Source organism: Meriones unguiculatus, chromosome 12, assembly GCF_030254825.1.
Source record: "Meriones unguiculatus strain TT.TT164.6M chromosome 12, Bangor_MerUng_6.1, whole genome shotgun sequence".
In the NCBI taxonomy this organism is placed as follows: domain Eukaryota; kingdom Metazoa; phylum Chordata; class Mammalia; order Rodentia; family Muridae; genus Meriones; species Meriones unguiculatus.
Window position 1 is genome coordinate 48,808,718 of NC_083360.1, and position 18,538 is coordinate 48,827,255.

At 41.7% G+C, this 18,538-nt stretch overlaps 1 pseudogene; it reads right to left on the reverse strand.

The window, feature by feature from the left end:
• LOC110542639 (eyes absent homolog 3-like) overlaps positions 1-18,538 on the reverse strand; it is an 84,974-nt pseudogene that overhangs the window by 12,126 nt on the left and 54,310 nt on the right.

The following is an 18,538-nucleotide window of genomic DNA, read 5'->3' on the forward strand; positions in this document are numbered from 1 at the left end:
GCACAGGTTTTAGTGGGTTTGTCCTATGTTATAGGTCTATATGAGTGAGTATATACCATGTGTGTCTTTTTGCTTCTGGGACAACTCACTCAGGATGATCCTTTCCAGATCCCACCATTTACCTGCAAATTTCATGATTTCCTTATTTTTCATTGCTGAGTAATATTCCATTGTGTAGATGTACCACAATTTCTGCATCCATTCTTCAGTTGAGGGGCATCTGGGTTGTTTCCAGCTTCTGGCTATTACAAATAAAGCTGCTACAAACATGGTTGAGCAAATTTCCTTTTTGTGTGCTTGAGCCTCTTTTGGATATATGCCTAGGAGTGGTATGGCTGGATCTTGGGGAAGCACTATCATCATATTCATTCCCTTCTTACTGGATCCTATGTTCAGAAGTATGGAAAGGTAATTTGAGTCTTCTCTTATAACGTCCTTCCTTTGACAGAGATGAGAAGCTGATGTAATTCTCCCAACTGCTGAGGTAGAAAATCCATTTTCTCTGCTGCTTGTCTCGAGAGATGGCTCAGTGATTTAAGAGCTCTTACTGCTCTTATGAAGGACTTTGGTTTGGTTCCCAGCACCCACATGGCAGCTTATAACCATCTATAACACCAGTTCCAGACATTGTATACATGTGATGCAAAGACAAACGTGCAGGCAAAATACCCATCCACATAAAAATTCAAAACAAAAAACAGTATTAGGAATCAAACCCAGGGCCTCACAAGTGCTAGGTAAATGCTATTCCACTGGGCTATACCCCTCCTCCTACCCTGCTGGCTCAGAACTCCCCATGTATAAAACTTGACAGATGGCTTGTATCAGGCAGGCTACATAACTGGGTAGCGTTGATGGTCAAGCTAGACGCCTGGTCTAGGAGCAGTGCTGACTCTGAAGCTGTGTGAGGGAGCATTTCCTGCTGATGAAGTGGCTTACCAGGTAAAAGTGCTCCCTGTCAGGCCTAACGACCTGAGTGCGGTCCTCCGCACCCACAGTGGAAGCATGAGCCAGCTCCCCGCAAGCTGTCCTCTGACCATGTGCACACCATACATACACATCCCAAAATAAATAACTGTACTTTTTAATGTGTTTTATGAGCATGAAAATATAAAAATAAGACTGAAAATTGAGTGAAATCTCAGGATTATATATTCTAAGGACTGACTATTAAGCCTTAAATCACTAAAATATCTCTAAGAATTTCATTTAGCCTCAAATGAGCTAGAGCTAAGATTTCTAAAATAGATCATCACGTGACTTCTGTTATGTTGTATTTTGAGACAAGATCTCATTGTACAGCACAAGCTGGCTTCTAAGTGTCAGTTATCCTCCTGCCTCTAAAGCCTCCCAAATGTTGGGATTACAGGTGTGAGCCACATCTCCTAGATCTAAAAGAGATGTGCTTCTTAAAAAGTTAGTTGTACCAGACAAAATTAAATGTATTTAGTCTTCAGTGTAAGCATTACTTTTAGTAGAAGAATGAGTTGTTATTAGTTCTGTGTATTTCTTTGTTTTAAGACAGGGTCTCACTGTGTAGCCTCAGCTGTTCTTGAACTTAGTTGTCCTGCCTCGGCCTCCAGTGTGCAAAACTGCTTCACCACAGATCATCTCCAGGATCATTTATTTCTAGAAATAAATTATAAATTATAAAAATAACTTTGCTGTCTTGCTACTCCCAGTTATCTTGGAGTACCAGGAATCTCTCCTGTGAGTACTTTTCCACAGCTGACAGAGGCTCCAAAACTATATCCCTAAGACCATTAGAAAAATACTTAGGCTCTGCATGAAGACTGACGCTTCATTTTAAAGCAGCCTGCATTGGTTACCCTGCACATCCTTTGACTCTGGTCTTCTTTACTTCCTGGTTGGTTAGATAGTTAGGTGTCTGGTATTCCCTGTGTCACATGAGCAAAAAGGGGATCATACATATTACAGTAGCAGGATTTTGTTTTGTTTTGGTGAGACAGTTTCTCTCTGTATCCTTGGCTGTCCGGCAATTTCCTACGTAGACCAGGTTAGCCTAAAACTCAGACCTGCCCCCTTGCCTCTGCCTCCTGAGAACTAGGATTAAAGGTGTGCACCATCACCGCCTGACTTTGACATTTTTATTAATGCCTTATAGCCTCTATATTTTGTAATCCCGGGTTCTTATAAATGTGAGTGATACTGCCTCAGTAAGATTTGAAGTACTGTTATGGACTTGTATCGTGTTGGACTAGGCCCAGAGTAGTTTTGCAATATCTGAAAGTTAGAACCAGTGCTATTCTCACTTCTGTTTTTATTCCAGGACCCAACAGTAGTAATTGGCTCAGGTTTAACAATGGAAGAAATGATTTTTGAAGTGGCTGATACACATCTGTTTTTCAGTGACTTGGAGGTAAGTGGTTTAAATAGGTTTTCTGCTTCCATGAGTATTTTGTTCTATAACTGTTAGTGCCTGCACTTGTATTTAGAAGGTAGAAGATTGGATAAGATGAATGGAAAGGATCTGTTAACAGGATCACTGCAGGAATCTATTTCCAGGAGGAAGATGTCACAGTTGAATCACCAGCTAGCAGGAGTTGTAGTTTGTAGTATGATGCTTTGTTTCATTTTGTTTTGAAACAGGTTCCCTTGTAGCCCAGATTCACTGTGTAGCTGAAGATGACTTTGAACTTGATTTCTTGCCTGTACACCCAGGGTGATTGAATCCCAGATGTGCAGCCATGCCAGGGTTTATGCGGTGCTGGGGAGTGAACAGAGGGCTTTCTGCACGTTAGGCCACCACTCTACCAGCCGAGATAGCCCAAGTCAGGGTATGTTCACAGAGTTTAAACGATGTCTAAAACATAGATTTTAAGCATAGGAGTCAAGAGAAAAAGTGGCACTAGGAAGGAAAGTATGTGGCCCCTCTCAGCCTGGGCTGGGCACACACACCTGTAATCCTAGCAGTTAGGAGGCTGAGGTCGGAAGATCGTGGGTTCAGGACCTATCTCCAAAAATAAAGCAAAAGTTGGTTTTTGTTTTAGTCAACTTATTTGGAAGCAAAGTACTGGAACACTAAAATAAAAGTCAGTAATCCAATATGTTATATAAAATAACAATTGTTTGATTAGTTCTGTTTGAGGCAGTCTCAGTATAGCTCTAGCTGGCCTGAGACTCTGTAGACCGGGCTGGTCCTGAACTCAGAGAAATCCGCTTACCTCTGCTTCCTGAGTTCTGGGATCAAAGGCATGTACCGTTGTGTCCTGCTGCTGCTGCTTCTGTATTGTTTTTTGTTTGTTTCTTTGTTTTTAAGTTTTTCTTTCTTTTTTATAAAGCCAGAAAGGGGATTCAAGGCAGGAGGAGGGGCAAGATGGCGGCGCCGGGAGGAGTCTCATTCTGAGTAGCAGCAGCAGGATCAGCACAGTGACCAGTAATCAGAACTCGTGGCCATAAAACACAGTCATTGTGTTTCCCGGGTGAGAGGATACCCCATGGTGGGGGATTCAATCAGCTTTTAACTCACCCGGCTAAACCGCGGAAGAGATCCCGGTTCCATCAGATGCTTGGCTGCCCCGGCCGCCAACCCCAGCCCCAGCCCAGAGCCACAAGCCAGTGTCTCTGGTCACGGTCCCAGACTGAACCGTGCACACCACACTATCAGAGACTGGAATTTTCAGTCGAGAGATAACCCCAGGGTACAGGAAACGATTGGGACCAGCCTTAGGTCACCCAGACATCCCCTGGAAAAGACTCGGGTTCCACGGGCACCCCAGGACCCAGCCTGGAGCCAGAGCCCGAGACCCAGGCTCCAGCACAGAGCCCTGCCTGCCTACGCGCCTGATTCGCCACCTGAGATAGAACTGTGGGCACCAGGGCACCAGCGAATGAGTTTCACTGTCCGGTGCAAACACACAGGGAGGGAAACAGCTGGTCTGATCTCAGAGCACTCAGCCGACACCCCCAGCCTGAAAAGGTCCCCGGAAAATTACCCAGCTTAGGGCTCCCGAAGGCCGCAAAGGCAGACACAGGCAGTCTCTGCGCACCAGACAGCTGGCGGAGACTGAGCCGCCATCACTAAGCTGTGCTCCAGGCACAGGCAGTTTCTGTGGCCAGCCAGCTGGCGGACACTGAGCAGTGCGCACCAGGGCAAAAAAAGACACTGGGAGTCCGTGTCTCCAGAGAATCCACAGGGAAGGAAGGAAACTGTACTGACTTAAATCACCCAATCCTTCCCTAGAAAAAGTCTAGCAGACCAGTGGGGCCGAGGCGTGATCACTCAGCTATGCTACAGACACAGGCACAAACTGTTGCTGCGCGCCTGATGTCCAACTGGGTCATAACAGCTGATCATTAAATTTACAACAAGAAACCCAGAAACAGGGCAGCTGCCCTCAGGACTTCCCTGGGTGAGAGGAGAACCCTCTCGACTAACAAAGACCACAGTTACCACTCAGGTCTATATCCCTGAGGTGAGCAACTCCTGAAATAACACCAGCCATCCAGGGACTATACCCAAAAAGCTGAGAAGACATTCTTCAGGAAAAACCAGCTTTCTGCAAAGGGGATTCTCTCCACCACAGGATCCCCAGGAACCACCAGAAAATAACCCCAAACACCTAAGATAGCACAATGGGTAGAGGCCAGCGTAAAAGCTCAAGCAACAAAAGACAGAGCAATATGACATCTCCAGACCCCAGTTACCCAGGGGCAAGTAGCCCTGGATACCCCAGCATAACTGAAATCCAAGAAGATGACCTAACAAATATGCTCATGAAGATGATAACAGAGGAAACAAATAAGATACGTAAAAACATAGAGGAAGATAAACTCAAATAGAATATTGCCATCCGTAAAGAAATAGAGGAAGCTGCAGCCAAACAGTTTATGGCCTTTAGAAAGGAAATGCTTAAAGCACTGAATGAAATAAAAGAAACAGAGTTGAAGGAACTAAAAGAAAAACAGGAAAGTACAATCAGACAGGTGAAGGAAGTAAACAAAACAACTCAAGACCTGAAGATAGAATTGGAAAAATTAAAGAAAACACAAATGGAAGAAATAATGGAAAGGAAGAATCTAGGGAAGAAAACAGGAACTACAGAGGTAAGCATAACCAACAGACTACAAGAGATGGAAGAAAGAATCTCAGGTGTAGAAGATACAATGGAAGAAATCGATGTATAAGAATATGAAAAGACAAAACCTAAGAATAATAGGTATAGAGGAAAAAGAAGACTCCCTTCTCCAAGGCCCAGAAAATATTTTCAACAAAATCATTGAAGAAAATTTCCCCAAGCAAAAGGAGAGGCTAATTAGAATACATGAGGCCTACAGAACACCCAACAAATTTGACCAGAAAAGAAAATCCTCCCGCCACATAATAATCAAAACCGTAAGTATAGAGAACAAAGAAAAAATACTAAAACCTGCAAGGGAAAAAGGCCAAGTAACATATAATGGCAAACCCATTAGAATGACACCTGACTTTTCAACAGAGACTATGAAAGCCAGAAGGGCCTGGATGGATATCATGCAGACCCTAAGAGAACACAGATGTCAGCCCAGGTTGCTATACCCCGCAAAACTCTCAGTCCTCATAGATGGAGAAAACAAGATATTCAATGACAAGAACAAATTTCAACAATACCTACAAACAAATCCAGCATTACAGAAGACACTAGAAGGGAAAATACAACCCAGGAAAACTAGCTACATTCAAGAAAACACAGGAAATAAATAACCTCACTTCAGTAAAACAAAAAGCAACCAAGCACACAACCTGATGACCACAGCCAATATCAAAATCAAGGGATCTAACAGCCGCTGGTCATTAATCTCTCTCAACATCAATGGACTCAACTCTTCAATAAAAAGACACAGATTAACAGAATGGATATGTAAACTAAACCCAGCAATCTGTTGCATACAAGAAACACACCTAAGGCACAAAGATAGACATTACCTGAGGGTAAAGGGTTGGAAGACGACTTTCCAAGCAAACGGACCCAAGAAGCAAGCAGGAGAGGCCATTCTAATATCTGATAACCAAAATTAATCAAAAGAGATGGGGAAGGACACTTCATACTCATCAAGGGAAAATTCCACCAAGAAGACATCACAATCCTGAACATCTATGCCCCAAATACAAGGGCACCCACATTTGTGAAAGAAACATTGATAAAATTTAAAGCACATATAGATCCCCACACATTAATAGTGGGAGACTTCAACACCCCACTCTCAACAAAGGACAGGTGAACAAAACAGAAATTAAACAAAGAAACAAATTAAACAAATGTCTCTGACAGAGGTCATGAATCAAATGGACCTAACAGACATTTACAGAACTTTAAACCCAAACACAAAAGAATTTACATTCTTCTCAGCACCTCATGGAACCTTTTCCAAAATTGACCATATAGTGGGTCACAAAGCAAGCCTCAACAGATACAAGAAGATTGAAATAATCCCTTGTATCTTGTCTGATCACCATGGAATAAAGCTGGACCTCAACAATAACAGAAATAGCAAAAATCCTACACACACATGGAAACTGAACAACTTGTTACTAAATGACAGCTGGGTCAGGGAAGAAATAAAGAAAGAAATTAAAATCTTCCTAGAAATCAATGAAAATGAAGACACAACATACCCAAACTTGTGGGACACAATGAAAGCAGTGCTAAGAGGAAAGTTCATAGCACTAAGTGCCTTCAAGAAGAAATTCAAGACAGCTCATTCAAGCACCTTAATGGCTCACTTAAAAACCCTAGAAAAAGAAGAAGCAGACACACCAAGAAGGAGTAGATGGCTGGAAATAATCAAACTCAGGGCTGAAATCAATCAATTGGAAACAAATAAAACAATTCAAAGAATCAATGAAACCAAGAGCTGGTTCTTTGAGAAAATCAACAAGATCGACAAACCCTTAGCCAAGCTAACTAAAAGGCAGAGAGACACCACCCAAATCAACAAAATCAGAAATGAAAAGGGGGATATAACTAGAGACACTGAAGAAATCCAAACAATCATCAGGACTTACTTCAAAAGTCTATATGCCACAAAATTTGAAAATCTAAATGAAATGGACAATTTTCTTGATCGATTTGACTTACCAAAGCTGAATCAGGACCAGGTAAATCAACTAAATAGACCCATATCCCCCAAAGAAATAGAAGCGGTCATCAAAAGTCTCCCATCCAAAAAAAGCCCAGGACCAGATGGCTTCGGCGCAGAATTCTACCAGACCTTCAAAGAAGAGCTAACACCAATTCTCTTCAAACTATTCCACAAAATAGAAACAGAAGGAACGTTACCAAACTTATTCTATGAAGCCACAGTCACCTTGGTACCTGAACCGCACAAAGACTCAACAAAGAAAGAGAATTTCAGGCCAATCTCCCTTATGAACATTGATGCAAAAATACTTAATAAAATACTTGCAAACCGAATCCAAGAACACATCAAAGATATCATTCACTATGACCAAGTAGGCTTCATCCCAGGTATGCAGGAGTGGTTCAATATACGGAAATCCATCAATGTGATCCACCATATTAACAAACTGAAAGAAAAAAACCACATGATAATCTCCCTAGATGCTGAAAAAGCATTTGACAAAATCCAACATCCATTCATGTTTAAAGTATTGGAGAGATCAGGGATACAAGGCACATATCTAAACATAGTGAAGGCGATAAACAGCAAGCCTATAGCCAACATCAAACTGAATGGAGAGAAACTTAAAGCAATCCCACTGAAATCAGCGACAAGACAAGGCTGCCCACTCTCTCCATATCTCTTCAACATAGTGCTGAAAGTCCTTGCTAGAGCAATAAGACAGTTGAAGGAGATCAAGGGGATACAAATTGGAAAGGAAGAAGTCAAATTATCACTATTTGCATATGATATGATAGTATACGTGAGTGACCCCAAAAACTCTACCAGGGAACTCCTACAGCAGATAAACACCTTCAGAAAAGTGGCCGGATACAAAATTAACTCAAAAAAATCAGTAGCCCTCCTGTATACAAAAGACAAAAGGGCTGAGAAAGAAATTAGGGAAACAACACCCTTCACAATAGCCACAAATGACATAAGGTACCTCGGAGTAACCCTAACCAAGGAAGTCAAAGACTCGTATGAAAAAAATTTCAACTCTCTGAAGAAAGAATTAGAAGAAGATATGAGAAGATGGAAAGATCTCCCATGCTCACGGCTTGGCAAGATTAACATAGTAAAAATGGCCATCTTACCAAAAGCAATCTACAGATTCAACACAATGCCCATCAAATTACCAACACAATTCTTTTAGAGACCTGGAAAGAAAAATTCTCAACTTCATATGGAATAACAAGAAACCCAGAATTGCTAAAACAATCCTCTACAATAAAAGATCTTCTGGAGGTATCTCCATCCCTGATCTTAAGCTGTACTAAAGAGCAACAGTTTTAAAAACTGCATGGTACTGGCATAGAAACAGAATGGTGGATCAATGGAACCGAACAGAGGACCCAGAAATAAACCCACACACTTATGGACACCTGATATTTGACAAAGACACCAAAACCATACAGTGGAAAAAAGATAGCATCTTCAACAAATGGTGCTGGTCCAACTGGATGTCTACATGTAGAAAAATGAAAATAGATCCATACTTATCACCCTGCACAAAACTGAAGTCCAAGTGGATCAAAGACCTCAACATAAAACCAGACACATTAAATCGGCTTGAAAAAAAAGTGGGAAATACCCTGGAACTCATTGGTACAGGAGAAAACTTCCTGAACAGAACACCAACAGCACAGGCTCTAAGAGCAACAATCAATAAATGGGACCTCATGAAACTGAAGAGCTTCTGCAAAGCAAAGGACACCATCATCAAAACAAAGCGACCGCCTACAGATTGGGAAAGAATCTTCACCAACCCTTTATCTGATAGAGGATTCATATCCAGTTTATATAAAGAACTAAAGAAGCTGAAAAGCAGCAAACCAAGTAATCCACTTAAAAAATGGGGAACAGAGCTAAACAGAATTCTCTGTAGAGGAAAACCGAATGGCAGAGAAGCACTTAAAGAAATGCTCAACCTCACTAGCCATTAGGGAAATGCAAATCAAAACAACCCTGAGATTTCACCTTACACCCATGAAAATGGCCAAGATCAAAAACTCAAGTGACAACACATGCTGGAGAGGTTGTGGAGAAAGGGGAACCCTTCTCCACTGCTGGTGGGAATGTAAACTTGTACAACCACTCTGGAAATCAATCTGGCGCTTTCTCAGACAACTAGGAATAGCGCTTCCTCAAGATCCAGCCATACCACTCCTGGGCATATATCCAAAAGAGGCTCAAGTACACAAAAAGGACATTTGCTCACCCATGTTTGTAGCAGCTTTATTTGTAATAGCCAGAAGCTGGAAACAACCCAGATGCCCCTCAACTGAAGAATGGATGCAGAAATTGTGGTACATCTACACAATGGAATATTACTCAGCAATGAAAAATAAGGAAATCATGAAATTTGCAGGTAAATGGTGGGATCTGGAAAGGATCATCCTGAGTGAGTTGTCCCAGAAGCAAAAAGACACACATGGTATATACTCACTCATATAGACAACATAGGACAAACCCACTAAAACCTGTGCATCTAAAGAAACTAAGCAAGAGAGAGGACCCTAACTAAAATGTCCAATCCCCATCCGGAAAGGCAAAGAGGATGGACATCAGAAGAAGAAGAAAACAGGAAACAATCTAGGAACCTACCACAGAGGGCCTCTGAAAGCCTCTGCCCTAGAGACTATCAAAGCAGATGCTGAGCCTGATGGGCAACTGCTGGGCAGAGTGAATGGAATCTTATGTAAGAACTGGGAAATAGTAAGAGCTGGAGAGGACAGGGTCTCTACAAGGAGAGCAACAGAACAAGAAAATTTGAACACAGGGAACTTCCCAGAGACTCATACTCCATCCAAGGTCTATTCATAGAGATAACCCAGAACCCCTGCACAGATGTAGCCCAGGGCAGTTCAGAGTCCAATTGGGTTACATAGTAATGTGAAGAGGGACTGCCTCTGACATAATCTGACTGGCCTGCTCTTTGATCACCTCCCTCTGCGGGGGAGCAGCCTTACCAGGCCATAGTAGAGGACAATGCAGCCACTTTTGATGTGAACTGATAGACTAAGATCAGAAAGGAGAGGAGAACCTCCCCTTACAGTGGACTTGGGGAGTGGCATGCATGCAGAGGGAGGAGAGAGGGTGGGATTGAGAGGGGAGGAGGGAGGGGCTTATGGGGGGATGCAGAATGAATGTGTAATTGATGAAAAATTTAAAAAAACAAAGGGAAAAAATAATTTAAGAACCTTAAATGACTTTCAAAAGTGCAGGAAAACATGGAGTTAGTCAATTTACATGGAGCACGAATTGTCCCTGGGGGCAATCTTCTCCTGAACCTACTCAGACCTCGGACACTACCACTGCTAGTTCTAGAACTGATGCAAGATGTTCCAACGAGGGGGTTAAGGCTTCTCATAATATTTCCTATAAGCCCACACCTGTTTGTTTATATCCCCCATTTTTATTCATTATTAGCCAGATAGAGCCAAGTAATTGTGGTAATGATACTTGCTTTTTTGCTCAATGCTGGAATGCTAGTAAATTTAGGTATGCCCTGGTTACTCGCATGCCTCGCTGGGTGCCTGTGCTCGTTGATGCCCCTCACGCTGTGACTCTCTTCAGACAGAAAAGCGATCTTGGAATTACAGCCGCCATTGTTACTGCCATCTCATTGGCGGCTAATGGAGCTACCACCGCGGCATTAGCCATGAGTTATACTGTGCAGACTGCTCAGACCCCGAATAATCTTTTAGCCAATGTAGCTCATGCCTTAGATGTACAAAAAGAAATTAATGCTCAACTAAAAGGAGGCTTGATGGTGTTCAATCAGAAGATTGACCTCGTGCAGGAGCAAATTGATACCCTATGGCAAATCGCTCAACTTGGCTGTCAATGAAAGTATGCTGGACTTTGAGTCACTAGCATACAACATGAGAATTTTTCCTGTGCTGCAAATCTGTCTAAACAATTGTCTAGCTCTATTTTAGGTAATTGGACTGGAGAATTCGATACTACGATGGAGCAGCTGAGAGTGGCCATTGTCACAGTAAATTCTACCGGAGTGGACGCAGGACTAGCCACAGGATTATCAACATGGATTGCTGCAGCCATGAATCATCTGAAGGAATGGGCGGGCATGGGAGCGTTAGCAGGCCTTCTGGTGTTGGTCTCCTTGGTTTGCCTGTGGTATATATGCAAGATTAGAGTCTCACAACAGCCTAATGCAGCCATGACCATTCAGGCCTTTACAGCCATTGAAGCAGGACAGTCTCCCCAAGCATGGTTGGCTACCATAAAAAGCTAAAATGTTATGCTCAGGATGCAAGGCTAAGCACTGCACTCAGGGTCAGCCGCTTTCGACCCAGAGAAGAGCATGTCTGATTGCATGCGGGTTGATGCCCCAGGTCCCGCCTCTGAGAAAAAGGTATCAGACGGGTCTGATGCTCTTTGGGTGGATGACATCTAAGTGAACATCAGTACAAAGTCCCAATTTATTTCTAATATTAAAGATCAGACCTCTACTCTTGCCTGATGCGTCTAAAACAAAAAGGGGGAACTGCAGAGAGCTGCGTAATGCTGCGCCTTAAAGATGGAGCTGGTTTCCGCCTTCCACCTTCCCGATGGTGAGTGCTCTCTGTCACTAACAACTCCACATTTGGCTAAGGCTGAGGATCTGGCTTGCTTCCATGTATGTGGACCTATCTGCATTGCCCACATGGCATGCTGGGGTTGGCTACCCAGAGGCTATTTAAGCTGTGGGCTGGCTTTCCCCAGGGTCAGATGATTGTTCAAGGTTCCTGAATAAACTACATTGAAAAAAAAAAAAAGAAGGGAATGAAATATGATGATGGTTTCATCCAAGTCCCAGAGAAATACCCGCTGAGGGGGGGAGACAAAAAATGAGTTATCTTATCTGTCAGTCACAGTGAAATAAACCAAAAAGAAAAAAAAAAAAAAAAGGAAAACTGAAAAATCCACAAATACATGAGAGTATAATAACACAATTTTAGACAATCAATGGTCCACAAAAGAAATCATAAAATTAGAAAACCCATTGAGATGAATGAAATAACAAACAAAACAAAACAAAAAACAACAACATATTAAAACTTATGAGACAGTGAGAGCAATGGTGAAAGGGAATTTTAACCGTAAATACACATTAAAGGAAGGAAGCAGGTGGCATGAGAAGCATGACTTTAATTCCACCAGTTGGGAAACAGAGGCAGGAGAATCTCTGCGAGTTTGAAGCCATCTATGTTTACAGAGAGAACTTCAGGCCAGCCTGGACTATCCAGCAAGACAAGAGAAAAAAGAGAAAAGAAAAAGAGAGCAAGCAAGCAGATGGCATGGGTGTATGCCTGCACTCCCCAAACTGGGGAAACAGACAGGAACTGTTAATTGCTACCCTAGGCTACACAACAAGAGCCTATAAGAAGAGAAGAAGGCAAAGGAAACAGCAAGCCTCAGGGCAGATCTTTACAGGCCTATGGCTCTGGGTTCAGTCCCTAGTCCAAGAAGAAGAAAAAAACATCTCAAATCATAGCCATACTATATATCCAAGGACCATTAGACATGAAAGGCAAACTAAAGCTAACACTGAGGAAAGGAAGAAGTCAATAAAGGATAAAAGAGAAAGAACCTAAGAAACAGAACAGAATAAAGACAGTGAAAGCAACAATGGGTTCTCTGAAAATATCAGCAGACCTGACATTTACCAAGACAGATGAAGGAAAGTCAGAGATTCAAATTACTAAAACCATAAATGCAAGTGGGGACAACAGTATGGACTTCCTAGACATCAGTGGATCCTATGAATCATCAACAGTTGCATGCCAAAAAACTGGATAACCAGGTGAAATAGTCTACTTCCCAAGAAACACACAACACAACCTAAATTGACTCAAGAAAAAGAAAAAACCTGCCACTAGTAAGGAGCTTGGAGCCAGCCATTTAAAATGACACTAAAGGAAAAGGCTGAGATCCAGTGGTCTCACTGGTGAATTACAGCAGACATTTAAGTAAAGTAAGAATCAACATCATTTCCTAAATTTTTCCAAAAACACACTGAGAAGGAAGGAACACTTTCTATTTCATGCAGTGAAGCCAGCATCACTCTAAGACTAGACAAGACTAAGACTAGAGCAGTGTGGAAAATGACAGCCCTCATGAAAAACAGTGTACAGATCTCAATCAAATAGTAGCAAGTGATCTTCCCCAACATATAAAAACAACTTATATTGTGATTGAGTGGGATCACTTCTTGGAATGTAAGGACAGTTCTCTGAATACATAAAATTAATCACTGCAACACAATGAGAGAGGAAAACCAAGCCGGGTACAGTGGTGCACGTCTGTAATCCAGCAGTCTGTGAGGCAGAGGCAGGCAGATCTCTGAGTTCAAGGCCAGCCTGGTTTACAAAGTGAGTCCAGGACAGCCAGGGCTATGCAGAGAAACCCTATCTCAAAACAAAACAAAACAAAACAAAACAAAAAAAAAAAAACCAGAAAGTTAAACTTGAGTTCAAACAGTGTTTTTATAAAACTAAACTGAATAACTATCAATTTAAAATAAACAAGTTAAAAAAAGAAAAAAAAATACCCTGTTCAAAAATTCATAGGGAATCTGAAGAGATCTCTAAATAACCAAAACCACCTCGAGAGAGGACAGAGTTGGAGGAGTTATGCCATTTACTTTACAACTCAAGGTCACAGAAAGATATTCAATATGATTAGTCATTAGGAAAATGCAAGTAGGAACTACAGTGAGATATCACTTTATACCCAACAGGGTAGCTTTTATTTTAAAAGGGGAGGGGCCAGACATATCTTTGTACGTTAAGTTCCAGTAGCCAGAGCTATGTAGAGAGGCTTTGTCTCACCACCACACCTAAAATACAATTTAAAAAGGGGAGGAGAGAAATAAGCATTGGTCAATAATGGCGATGTAAAAGTGTGGAAGTCTGGTGGCTCCTCAAAAAGCTGAACACAAAATAAGATCCAGCAATTCCACTCTCTGTATAAAGAACTGGAGAAGTATAATACAAAGTATTCAAAGCCTCATTATTCACAATGGCCTAGAAGTGAAAGTGTCCTTCAACAGACACAAGATAAGCCGTATGTAAGCAGTATGCATACACATACAGTGTGGAGTATCATCCAGCCATTAAAATAAATGAAATTATGATCCATGCTGCAACGCAGATAAATCTCAAGTGAAATGAGCTTGACAAAAGAGTACAGATAGTGGCTAGACAGATGAGATGGCTCAGCAGTTAAGAGCACTCCCTGTTCTTCCTGAGTTCAATTCCTGGCAACCACATGATGGCTCACAACCAACCATTTATAATGTGATCTGATATCCCCTTCTGGCCTACAGGTATACATGAAGATAGAGCTCTCATATACATAAAATAAATAAATCTTAAAAAAAAAAAGAGTACAAATACTGCATGTTCACATTCAGCTATAGCTACACCAGGCAAATCCACAGTAGCAGAAAGCAGAAGAGTAGTTGCCATGGGCTATAAAGAGTATGAAGAATTACTGTTTAACAGGTACAGAGTATGTTTAGGATAAAGAAAAGGTTCTGAACACATGGCTGTCATCTCAGCACTTAGTATGAGGCAGGAGTGCCCAGGAATTTAAGGTAAGGCTGAGACTGTCTCAAAACAAACAAACAAACAAACAAACAAACAAACAACCCACAAGTGTAGCTACTGTATTTAATAACACTGAATTATGCTCTTAAATGGTAAAATTGGGGGCCTGGAGAGATGGCTCAGTGGTTAAGAGCACTCACTGCTCTTCCAGAGGTCCTGAGTTCAATTCCCAGCACCCACATGGTAGCTCACAACCTGTAATGGGATCTGATGCCCCCTTCTGGTGTGTGTGAGAGGACAGAGCACTCAGCTATGTATATCTGTATGTACACTCAGATCTATATGTAATATATAATGTTTTTTATATTTTATATATATATATATATATATGGTGAGGTTGGGGCTAGAGACATGGCTTAGCAGTTAGAGCACTGGCTGCTCATCTAGAGGTTTGACTCCCAGCACCCATGTGTAGTTCACAAGAGTCTGTAACTCTAGTCACAGGGAATCAGACACTCTCTTCTAGTCTCTGCGGGCATGAGGCATGCATGTGAATATATAGACATACATGCAGGCAAACTACCTACACATATTTTTAAAAATCATCCATACTCATAAAAATTTTCAAATCTTAAAAAAAAAAACACAGTAAAGTCTTTAAAAAAGTGTTTCAGGTGGAGTCTCAGGTAACTCATGTATCCAAAGATGACCTTCAACTCCTGCTCTTCCTGCCTTCTGAAGTCATGGGATTACAGGTATGTACTATGTCCAGCAAAAAATGCTAAAGGTTTAGGTAATACACACTGTAGCACAATTGTTAAAAGTAAAGAGTTGTTAATCTTCCTAAGACTGACACTAGAACTTTAGTTTCCTTATTTCTTGTTGTATTTGCTCCCCAGAAGAGAAGAGGAAGACAGACTCTCTGTGCAGCTTCAATTTACCTGTGTCTAAGAGCATATAAATATATTTCTTTGCTTTACTGAATAACATCAAAGAAAAATGAAAACTACAAAATAAAGGTAATGCAGTAATTCTGACTTTAGAATTCTGTATGTTTTTTTTTATTCTTTCCAACCATAACTGAAATCTATGTCCACAGTAAATTTCCCTGGTGTTCAAAGCACAGCATGGTTTGCTGGCATGCTCAGTAAGCAGTCACCAGATCCCATTTTCAGTTTCTTAATGGAAACAGTATGACATCATTCATAGCTCCTCTGGCTTTCTCCTAAAATGCAGTGTAATTTTTTTTCCTCTGAATGTAGAAAACAATTTGTTCTTTCTGTTAAAGTTATCCTGAATCAGAAAAGGTGAAAACAACTGGAAGGGTTTATATACAGGTTAATACACACACACACACACACACACACACACACACACACACACACTAAGTCATGGGTATGAATGGATTTTCTTTTACCTACATTTTTTTTTTCTCTTGGCCCTGAGAATTCAAGCAGACACAACACACAACATTATTTTTGCAAATTCCAGACATATGCCTGACAGAAGTGAGGAAAACAGAATAGGTTAAGTCAAATGAGTTTCTTCACATACTTCTAATTCACTGTCCTGGGAAGAACCAGCATCGGCTTTCCTCTTGCCTCGGTTCTTGACAGTCATGTTTTTCCGGGACTGATCATCAGCATCTTTATTTGGTGTATTCTGGGACAAAGATGGGCTTGTAGACGAGTCTGCTGAAAGGAGAAGTAAGATACACAGGCTGTAAGAACTGCAGCAGGGAGTGGGGCTGACAGGAGGAATAATAAAAAGACAGGGTCCTTATTTTAAAAATAAAGGAAACTGGGAAAAGAAAGAAGCCCCTTATACCACAATGGCCAGGAGCCTGAAGTAACCAGAACTGTCTACAGAGACAACATCTGCCTACAGAGATAGTATCTGCCCACAGAGATTAAATCCGCCTTGGAGACAACTCTGCCTGAGAGAGACAATACTTGTTGACAGAGAGTGTCTCCCTTCCTAAAGACACCCTGAAAGGACAGACTGAACAACAAATTATGCCTTCTTATAGTCAGAATGTTTGTGACCTCCATTTGAATTACACCAGGACCACCTCTCTCACACCTCATGAAAAGCACCTCACAATTTCATTTATGAAGAAAATGTTCCTGACTGAGAGGTAGCCCAGTGGATAAGAGCACTTGCTGCTTTTGAAGAAACTTTGGTTTAGTTGATTCAAAGCCACCTGTAACTCCAGTTCTAGAGGTCCCAACACCCTCTTCTGACCTTTGAGGGCAGCAGTGGTATACATACATACATACATACATGTACACAAAATACACAGATATAAATAAATCTTAAAAAAATTCAGAGGATAAAGCTTTACAAAAAAAGCTTTACAGTTTTTTTAAACTGTTATTATTGTTATTTTATATGCATAAGTGTTTTGCTTACATGTATATCTGTGTACCACATGCATGCAGTATTCCAGGAGGTTTGAAGAGGACATCAGATCCCTGGAACTACTAGATCCAGACAATTGTTAACTTCCATGTGGACCCCTGGACTTGAACCCAGGTCCTCTAGAAGAACAGCCAGCGCACTTAACCATGGAGTCATCTCTCTAGTCTAAAATGGAAAAACTAATCTCTAAACTTTTTTTTTTTGAAATGTAGCCCAGAGTGGCTTAGAACTCACAGGTATCCACCTCCCTCAGCTTCCCAAGTGTCAAGGGTATTCACCATGTCATCCAGCCTTTTTACTTACTATTTAAAGTGTATTTAATACTTAAATTTAAGCAGTTTATTCTTTAAACTTTGTTGTAAATCACACTGTTTTGAGCAATGTAACTTAGACACATAATCATATCTGCAGCCATTGTAAAGCCACCTAAGTGCAGTTCCCCGAGAAACCGCCATGGCAGAGGGCTGTGTAACCTTTCCCATGTGCTCTAGCTCCCACACTTACTCCTGTGAAGCATGTGCTCTCACCGATCTTAAATAACCCACTAACTTTGCTTCACTCTGCCTCATCCTGAAATTCTGTGGTGTAATCAAGGACTAGGCTTTCTACAAGTAAGAAGTCCTTAGTGAAAGGGGACTCCTTGGGCTGCTGGTGGCACTGCAGGCAGGGCCACGCCTCCCAGTGCCACTCACAGGCAGTCTCTGGCTTGAGAGTCAAATGTTAGGACTGTTGGGGAAAAAACTGTAGTTGTTCTTAGAATATTAGGGAAGTTTAAGACAGAAAGAGTACCTGCTCCGAGTTCCTAGCGGGAGTTTAAGACATGACTGGGTTAAACCTGGAAGCTGGCAACCTTCAGGCTGGCCCTTCGTCTGAAGAGCCCTGCTGAGTGCAGCACACTCACGAGGAGGGCAGAGTGTGCTCTAGAAGCACATCTTCCCACTGTTGGCACTCTTCTGTTCCCAGCATCTACACACATTCTACCAAGCAGTTTCTCACCACAGTCTGTTTGTGCAGTTTACACTTGAAAGGGAAACCAAGAGCATGGTAAAACTAGCTTATCCCAGAACAAAATCATCTTAGCATCACTTGGAAACACCTATTGCACCAGTACTCACCAGAGGGAAGCCGCTGTGGGGCTGGCGCAGGTACTACAGCACTAGGCTTCTCTGTCTGGTACGTGGTAGCCACTAATGTGGTATTCTCAGCATCACTGTTAGTTTGGCCTGCAACTCCAAAGCTGGAACTAGGGTAGCAGGCCTGGTACTGATTCTGTCCAAGAATAGTATAGGTAGGATAATCCTGTGGGCCAAAGGAAAGAAAACAAGACTATTACCTATTAGTCATAATGATTTTCCTAAAATATTGTCTTTTTATTTTTTCACCTACCTAGCAGTCCCAAGAAATCAATGATTTTCAAACCGCAGAAACATGAGCAT